This window comes from Teleopsis dalmanni, chromosome X (genome assembly GCF_002237135.1).
Source record: "Teleopsis dalmanni isolate 2A chromosome X, ASM223713v2, whole genome shotgun sequence".
NCBI classification, from domain to species: Eukaryota; Metazoa; Arthropoda; class Insecta; order Diptera; family Diopsidae; genus Teleopsis; species Teleopsis dalmanni.
Window position 1 is genome coordinate 59,745,138 of NC_051848.1, and position 8,342 is coordinate 59,753,479.

An 8,342-nucleotide genomic window follows, 5' to 3' on the forward strand; every position below is an offset into this window, starting at 1 on the left:
AATAAAAATTTTAATTTAATTTAAATAATTTTATTATAATAATAATTTTATTAAAATATATTTGAAAATCTGATCATTATTAGTTACTTATGTATTAATTAAAATTCTTTTTAACTATTTTTATCTCTTCCTTATCTCCAACAAAACTTACTTGAGAAAAATTTGGTACAAAATATGGCAAAAAATGCCTTTCCCATTCGATTCAGAATAAGGGAAATGGGAATAAGAAAAAAAACTCCCATTCCCGTTTGATTCAGATTAGGGGTCTATCTTTTACATAATATATAGGTGTCAGCATATTTAATCCCATTTTTGAGATATACTGATTAACAGGAGCAAATGCAGAGATCCAACTATGATACACATTAGATTATAAAGATATTTAACAAATGAAGCGAATGCTTCAAAGACACCATGTCGTAAATAGATCCATTACCTATTGTATTTATTATAGAAAACATTTTTTTGTTCGTACTATAAAAATCTGTGATTATATTGATAAAATAAAACATAGTAAAAACTGCGGATAAAAAAACTAATGAACATAATTGTTCACGTTTAACTTAAAATAAATAATTATAAAACTAAATAAGGCATCCGTAACGTAATAACTCAGAGTACATTCGATATAGGAAATACCTACTTCGATACGATAGACGAATTTAAATACCACAAGGTAGTGCTAAGCTCAGAGTAGAATTCTGCTATCAGACTTGTGTGTGAAAGACACCTGGATGAGATCTCATTCCAGTAATCAGGGGAAAAGATATACCTAAGAAGGTTAAATAGAGTACGATAAAATAATACACGATAAAATAATATGTATATGTATATAAGTCCCTAATTAAACTCTTCCTCGCCTATGGATGTCTACATGCACAGAATGCATGTTTATAAAAAATATAAATACAGAATATATAAATAGAGGATTGAAGGAAATAGGCGGCGGTTAAAACTTTATAAAGACAAAGGGTTTAGAAAGCATTTGTCTGAAAAACGGCTGTGAGGCTAAAAAGGGATATTTTAAAAATTATTATATTCTTTGTTTTTCACTTTTTCCACCAGTTGTTATTGTGATTGTTGCCCATTCCAATGAGAACGGTCTGCAATGCTTGATCTTCGATATTGATGATACGACTACTCTTGAAAACCTGTTAACACTTTGTCAGCTGATGTTATTACTTAGAAATAAATAATTTATGAAAAATATGTAAAAACTGATAGGTTTTTTATATTACAATTAATACTTGATATATTTCTATTTAATTTCAATTCACTTAAGATAACGTTTAACAATTCGTAATTTAATATCTCGAAAAATAAAAATATTACGAATTTGCTAAATAGATCTATTGTACTAATGAGAAAAATTACTACAGAAGAAAATTAGGTCGAAATACTTGTCCGCAGAAACATTGTTAAACGGAAGGTTGGCATTTCCTCTCAAAAAAAATCTGGTACGGAAGCAAGCAATTATGTGGGTTATAAACCCAAAGAATGTGAGGATTCAATGTATTTATATATTCTAGTTTCACTACCATATTTCTACTATAGACGTGTAACAATAATTTTACAAACTACATTTATATATTGCTTTTAAATGTTTTATATGCTATTTCATTTAATATGAGTATACATCTATAATGTTAGGAGAATTATTTGGTAGAAACAAGGGAGCACTGACTATCAATCTCCGAATATATGACTTTTTTTAATATGTGATTATCAACTGGGAGTTTTTCTGTATAGCAGAGGTGCGGATAGATTTTACATGATTTTGTATATGAAAACTTTTTTTTAAAAAGGGACCACAGATTTAATTTAATTTAACTTACTTTCTTTGTAGCTAATATAGTCCATGCGAGACTTTTTTTAATAATATTCAAGTCTAGATTGAAGCAGCTATATAAAACAAATTTACAATATAAATATATCTATAATTTTAGAGTGGCTTGAACTGAATTTACTTTCATATTTCATATCTTAAGCAACCTTTCGAATTGAACTAAATTAAATTAAATTATCTTAAAAGAGGGCTATCAATTACGGTATTACATACTGTTGGGTCCAAAATGGAAGATGTCCAAATTATTAACCTAAAACAATCCTTATGCACGTGCAGTACAAGGTTATCAAAAGACAGCTGTTGGACTAAAGGAATATTTCAGGAATAGAGTGTAAATCTGAAGAATATTGCAACATGGTGTAATCAACTTTATAGTATTGAACATTGTTGTATTGATATTTCAGTATTATTTGAAACAGTTTGCTTAATGTACTCGATATTTTCACATATCACAACTGACATTTAGAACATATAACATATCATTTCCATATTACTCGAAATTAGTCACTATCTTACGAATATAAAGTATCTTTACATATAAAGTATCTATACATATAAAGTATCGTCTATAAAGTATCTGATACATAATTTAATGGCAATTTACGACCGAACGTTTCTTAAAATACATAAAATACTTTTTGTTTGCTCTGTTATGGTGAATCTTTTTAATCTCTTTTATTAAAAGGAATCTTAAATCACTATTAAGAATGTTAAGTATTTTTTTAAAAGCTGTACTACGACATCACTGAAAAGGCTTTATGTTAGAGTTCCAAGAGGATTCACGTATAACTTTTGGAATGCATCCATATGTCTAGTTTTGATTTGAAACAGACATATTGATTCCGTGTTTTTTTTTAAATTAATCAATAAAAGTAAAACAAAATCTATAAACAAAGTTTTGTTATTTAATTTATTTAAATCAGAAATAGATTTTTTGTCAAACCTGTGCTTTGTCGCAATCAACTACCAGAATTGAAAGTTTGAATGCGAAGAATTGTTTTAAAAATTTTTGAAGTATTTATTAACAAATGATAGGATGTAAATTTAATATTTTAATATCGTAAAACGGCAGTAATGATCAAATAAGATGAAGTTTCATACACAAAAATAAAACTTTGAAACAGCCTATCTGAGCATAACGGGAGCTATGAGTACGTGCCCCACAGAAACCCTAGCAATGCTTACTGGACTCACTATCTTACATCTCACGATTAAAATGACTGCGACTTGTGTCGCACTAAGGCTTCCTTGTCTACGTAATCTTAAATAGAGCAATCTAACAGGGCATGCTAATATTCTGGATGAAGTCCGGAACTCTCTGTGAAGATCAGCTTTCTCCAGGGAATTCAAAGTGGTCATCAGTAACCAATCAACATGGAGAAATAATTAAATTATCTTAAAACAAGGCTAACAATTACGGTATGATGTTCGGTCCAACATGGAAGATGTCAGTGCATGAGCAGGAATTATGGCACCAAAATTCCGCAAAGCAATTGCAACGGGAAAAACCACATCCATGCTTGTCCATGCCTGTACGTAGAGCTATGTGCGAGAGAGTGTCTATGTAGAGGAACCCGAGGTACAAAAAAATATGCATTCTTTTAGGCAGCGTAATAACTCTTAAATCTTTACTAAACTCTTCATTCCAATCCAAGTTGGTCTAGGAATGCTTTCAACTTTTTAACACTCATCGAGGAACTATGTGACTCTTATGTAGGTATCGGGACATGAAGGGCATGAAGGCAATGGAGTAGCAGATTTCGTAGCAAAGAAGAGTGTATGTACTCCTTTCATTGGTCCAGAGTCCTTCCTCGGGATAACAAATAGCTTCATAAACATGTGAACAGTTAAAACAAAATCTATTTGAGCACTGGAAAGCCCATACAGGCATGCGACAGTTAAGGAAATTCATTGATCCTGAACATATCAAATTAACCTCTATCCTCAACTTTAGCAGTTATTAAAATATACACTAAATTTCTCACTGGACAATGTAGACTCAGTTACCACATGAAAGTATGGATGCAGTAGAAAGTGATTCCTGTCAACTCTTTCATGATAAGAAGGAACATCAGAACATATTCTATGCGACTGCCCAGTGACGGCAAAATATGGACTAAATTATTTTAGAAACGGAATCTTAGTCCCAAATCAATAGGTAAAATTAAACCCACAGCAATTACGACATTTATAAATAGTCTAAAATTGTTGTAGTTGCTCTTTTAGGCGCACACTAGATCTTTTAAGTAGGAGTATATTCACAGCCTATTATTTAATAATAAATAATATGGTAATACTAGATTGGTTCAAATTTGAGTGTATTTTCTAAGCTTAACTTAGTAATTCCTATAAGAGGCTGCAATCGAAAAATATGACCTTTTTCATAATGACAACGGTAGCCTGCACACATATTACGTGCCATAGCAATAGTTGGAAAAAGTTTTAGTCAAAACTAAATTATTTTGATATATCCATTGTATGCCGATGTTCAACATTTTAAAATTAAATCATATTTTAATATCTACAACAACATGAAGTAAAATTTTTCTTAATGGAGAATTGTGAAAAGAATCTATGTCGGGTACACAGTTATTGAATAATAGTTCTAACAAAAAAAAAAATTACAAAAAACAGTACAAAAAATTCGCCAATATCTGGATCACTGAAATTATTTTTTTTAATTAAAAAAAAAGTTTCCAGTTTAAACTAAAAAATACTGCATGAGAATTGCCCAACCCAATACATACCGCTAATTATATGTTTAGTAGCCTAATCGATATATAAACACACGGTCTTCAAATGTAACTATTTATGCTATTAGTTGGCTACTTATTAAATAATACTTATTTCAATTAGACTTATATTAATATAAATATTAAATAACTATTCAGAACTTGATAATCAAACATAAAATGAAAATCAGAAACCTTTTCAACTCCGCCGGACTCAATTTTTTTTGCTAAGAAAACCACAACATTTATCTATATCATAATCGTTATTGTTAATAATCCATTAGATTTGCATAATCCAATATTATTTACATAGATAAGTACTAAGTCTCTATATGTATAATACCACTAATCTGAGAAATCCAGTCAACGAAGAAAGAGACGTCGAATAAGGACATTTATAACAGATACATGAATATCTATCTACATGGATAGATCCTCAAAATGCATGCATCTTTGAGATATACATAAATATCCACCCATTGGAAAAAGCAGACCCAAAATAAGCATTCAGCATCATATTTTATAACTAATTATTGTTTAACATATCAATTTATCTATTATACATATAACTATTACTCTATTAAAGTTTATAACATATTGAGGACCCTAATTTATTACTTAATAAAATAGGCTTAAGAAATTTTAAAAAAACAAATTGATTAATATTATTCAATTTTAATAAATATTAATCAATAAAAAATTTTCAAACAAGAAAATTAAAAATAAATTGTTAATTCTTATATATGCAATGAATATTTACATAGTATATATATATATAGTAAACTTATTTCTTTATTTTTGTTAATAACCAGCCAACGTTACGTATAGACGGATACCTATAAATTTTAGCTTTTATTACTTATATATAACAAATATATACGTTTCATATGTCATCTTTTATAAAATCGTAAATATAGTTTAAATCATATTTTCTATAACTTTTTATCTTTTAATAGTAGAATCATATTTTATTGCTCAGTTACTTTTTAAAAATTATGAATAAATTTATAATAAATAAAAACAAAAAATTTGAATGAAATAATACGTTTCTTACTTTTAGATAAATATAGTCTGGTCATCCAATTCCAAGGTCCATTTTTCAAATTAACACATTAGACTATTAGTGATATTAGACCATATTTTATAAATTAATATGATTATAAAATAATCAAAGTTAAATATTATTTTCTGAAAATTTTTTACATTATTTTTAACAAATTTAAAATTCCAATTCCAAAATACCAATATTTTATTTAAAACTATATTAAGACCAATATTTAGTCCAAAATTTAAATAATATCCAAAGATTTAATATTCTTGTAAAACCACTTCCTGAAATTTTGCTGCGATGGGATATATATGATGTACCCAATCTTTTAAATAAATAAATGAATATATAATAATAAGAATAAATACTAAAAAAATTGTTTTAGTTTATCTTAAAAAAAAGAGATAAAGCTGAATATTCATGTACTAAAGTACATGAATGGCTACTTGAAAAAAAATCAGGGCAGGGCTAAGTATTTTTCCAGTAAAAATTTCAACGATATACAAATATCTACTGTATCTTCAAATGAAACTATCAGCATTTGATAGTTTCTAGCTGATAGGCAGAAAACAGTCGACGCATTTAATTCTAATTATATATCAGCAGGATTGATGATGAAGCGGTCTTGAAAACCTATGTACTCTTGATCAAAATAATAATAGATCTTATAAATTACAGATTACCTTGCAATTTCTGGTCACATAATCACAGGCAAATTAGCAAACATGAATAGAAAACAAACTTGAAAAAAAAAAAATCTCACTGTTTGTAAAACCGGGAATATTCTATAGCTGGAGAAGTTATTTTCATGAATTCTGGAAGCAGATGAAAAACAAAGAAAGCTATAACTGGGACGACTTATCAAAGCTAATGAAATCGATTATGGAGACCTCAATCAAAATCGATTTAGTTACTGTATGAAAATGTTGATAATTATAACATTTGAACTAACAGCCAACAAAACTGGAATTTAATTTTGATCGTATTTGTGGGTTTTATATAAAAGAGAATAGACACGCAAACCACTTGTAAAGAGCGTCTTTAGCAAAAAATTATAATGCCTGTTAAAATAGGTTTGATAGGTTTGACAACTAATTGACTAGTTGGACCAAAAAAAATAAACGGAATGCATGAAGAAGGCACAATCCGGCATTCCGGAATATTGCAATTCGATCTTTCCTTACGCTTACTAATAACTTCAAAATACATAAAATTTTGGTAATTCTAGTTAAACTTGGAAATTAGAAATCGAGTTAGAAAGTGAAAGTAGAAGTCAAGTTATTGCTTCTCAAACCTTGATTAAATAATTGTGCTGGCAATCACTATTAAATATTAATAATAAAATGATGTAACCTCAACTCTCCTCTCCAATAAACTTCAGAGGCTATCTACGTAATATATTTATAATAATTTACTGACTATATGTAGTATGTATTGTAAATCTATTTTGTCTCTATCATAACATTAAAGTTTCTGAGCATAACATTTTGTACTCTACAGTTAAACTGTTTTGGTGTTAAGTTAGTCTTATATATATGACTCTAATATTGCCGTGCTGATATATTAGCATAATATAGAACGGACTATTTATATCATTACTCAATTATTGAACTATTACAAGTTTTACAAAAACAGTTGCGTATACGTTTGTACTACTTACCTAGAGTCAAAAAGTAAGAAATAGCAACTGACATTAACCGACAAAGATAACCAATCCAATTTTTAATTATATACAGAAACTAAATAGACCAACTGTAAATGAGTACAAAACTATTATATCTTAAATGTGGCAGAAAACTTTTTCAAATTATTTTAAGTAGAAAAATACGACGAACTCAACCACAACATCGTTGAGCTTGAAATCAAAACATGAGAGGGTGACAACTCTGAGGAAGACAAGCACTAAGGCACTATTTAGATAAAAGTTATAGGGATGAAAGTTTGTAGAAATAACAAACACTTTATTGGTGATGTCACCTAATCATAACGACACAAAAAGAAATAGAAATATATATACAGCAGCAATAATATTAGAATAATTATTTGAAGTATTTTTAATAAAAGCGAGAAATAAAAAATAATATTATTTAATATAGTGTTGTCTTTAGTATAACTACTGCTTAGTTATACTGGAATAAAATCGACTTGGAGGCTTTTTGGCAGCCTTCTGGAAATGGCTCCTGATACTTGTTGATTTATTTGGCTATGCATGAGCCTATATTGTAACCTATAAGCCTGTAGCACCTGACAGAAAATAAAATCAATATTGTTAAGTTCCACTAGATCAATCATATGATATATTATATGTTCCCTTCTCCTTAGTTTATTTCTTTTAAGTTTAGTCCTTTAAAATTGAACGGGAAATGTCAAAATATGTTGATGGAGAATAACGTGTAATGTAAGAATATCTACTTAAAAAAAAGGTATTAAAAAAAATAATACATTGTTTTTATAGTACTGTGTTTGAAATAATTTAATTTTGTATATGCATCGATATACAGTGTCAAAGAAAAGTATACCCACCAAAAAGATTCAGCCTACAAATTCGACATAACTCAAGAAAGATTAATTCAAATAGTTCGTATGCTATAGAAAAATTTACGAATCAGTGTCAAAGAAAAGTATACCCACCAAAAAGATTCAGCCTACAAATTCGACATAACTCAAGAAAGATTAATTCAAATAGTTCGTATGCTATAGAAAAATTTACGAATCA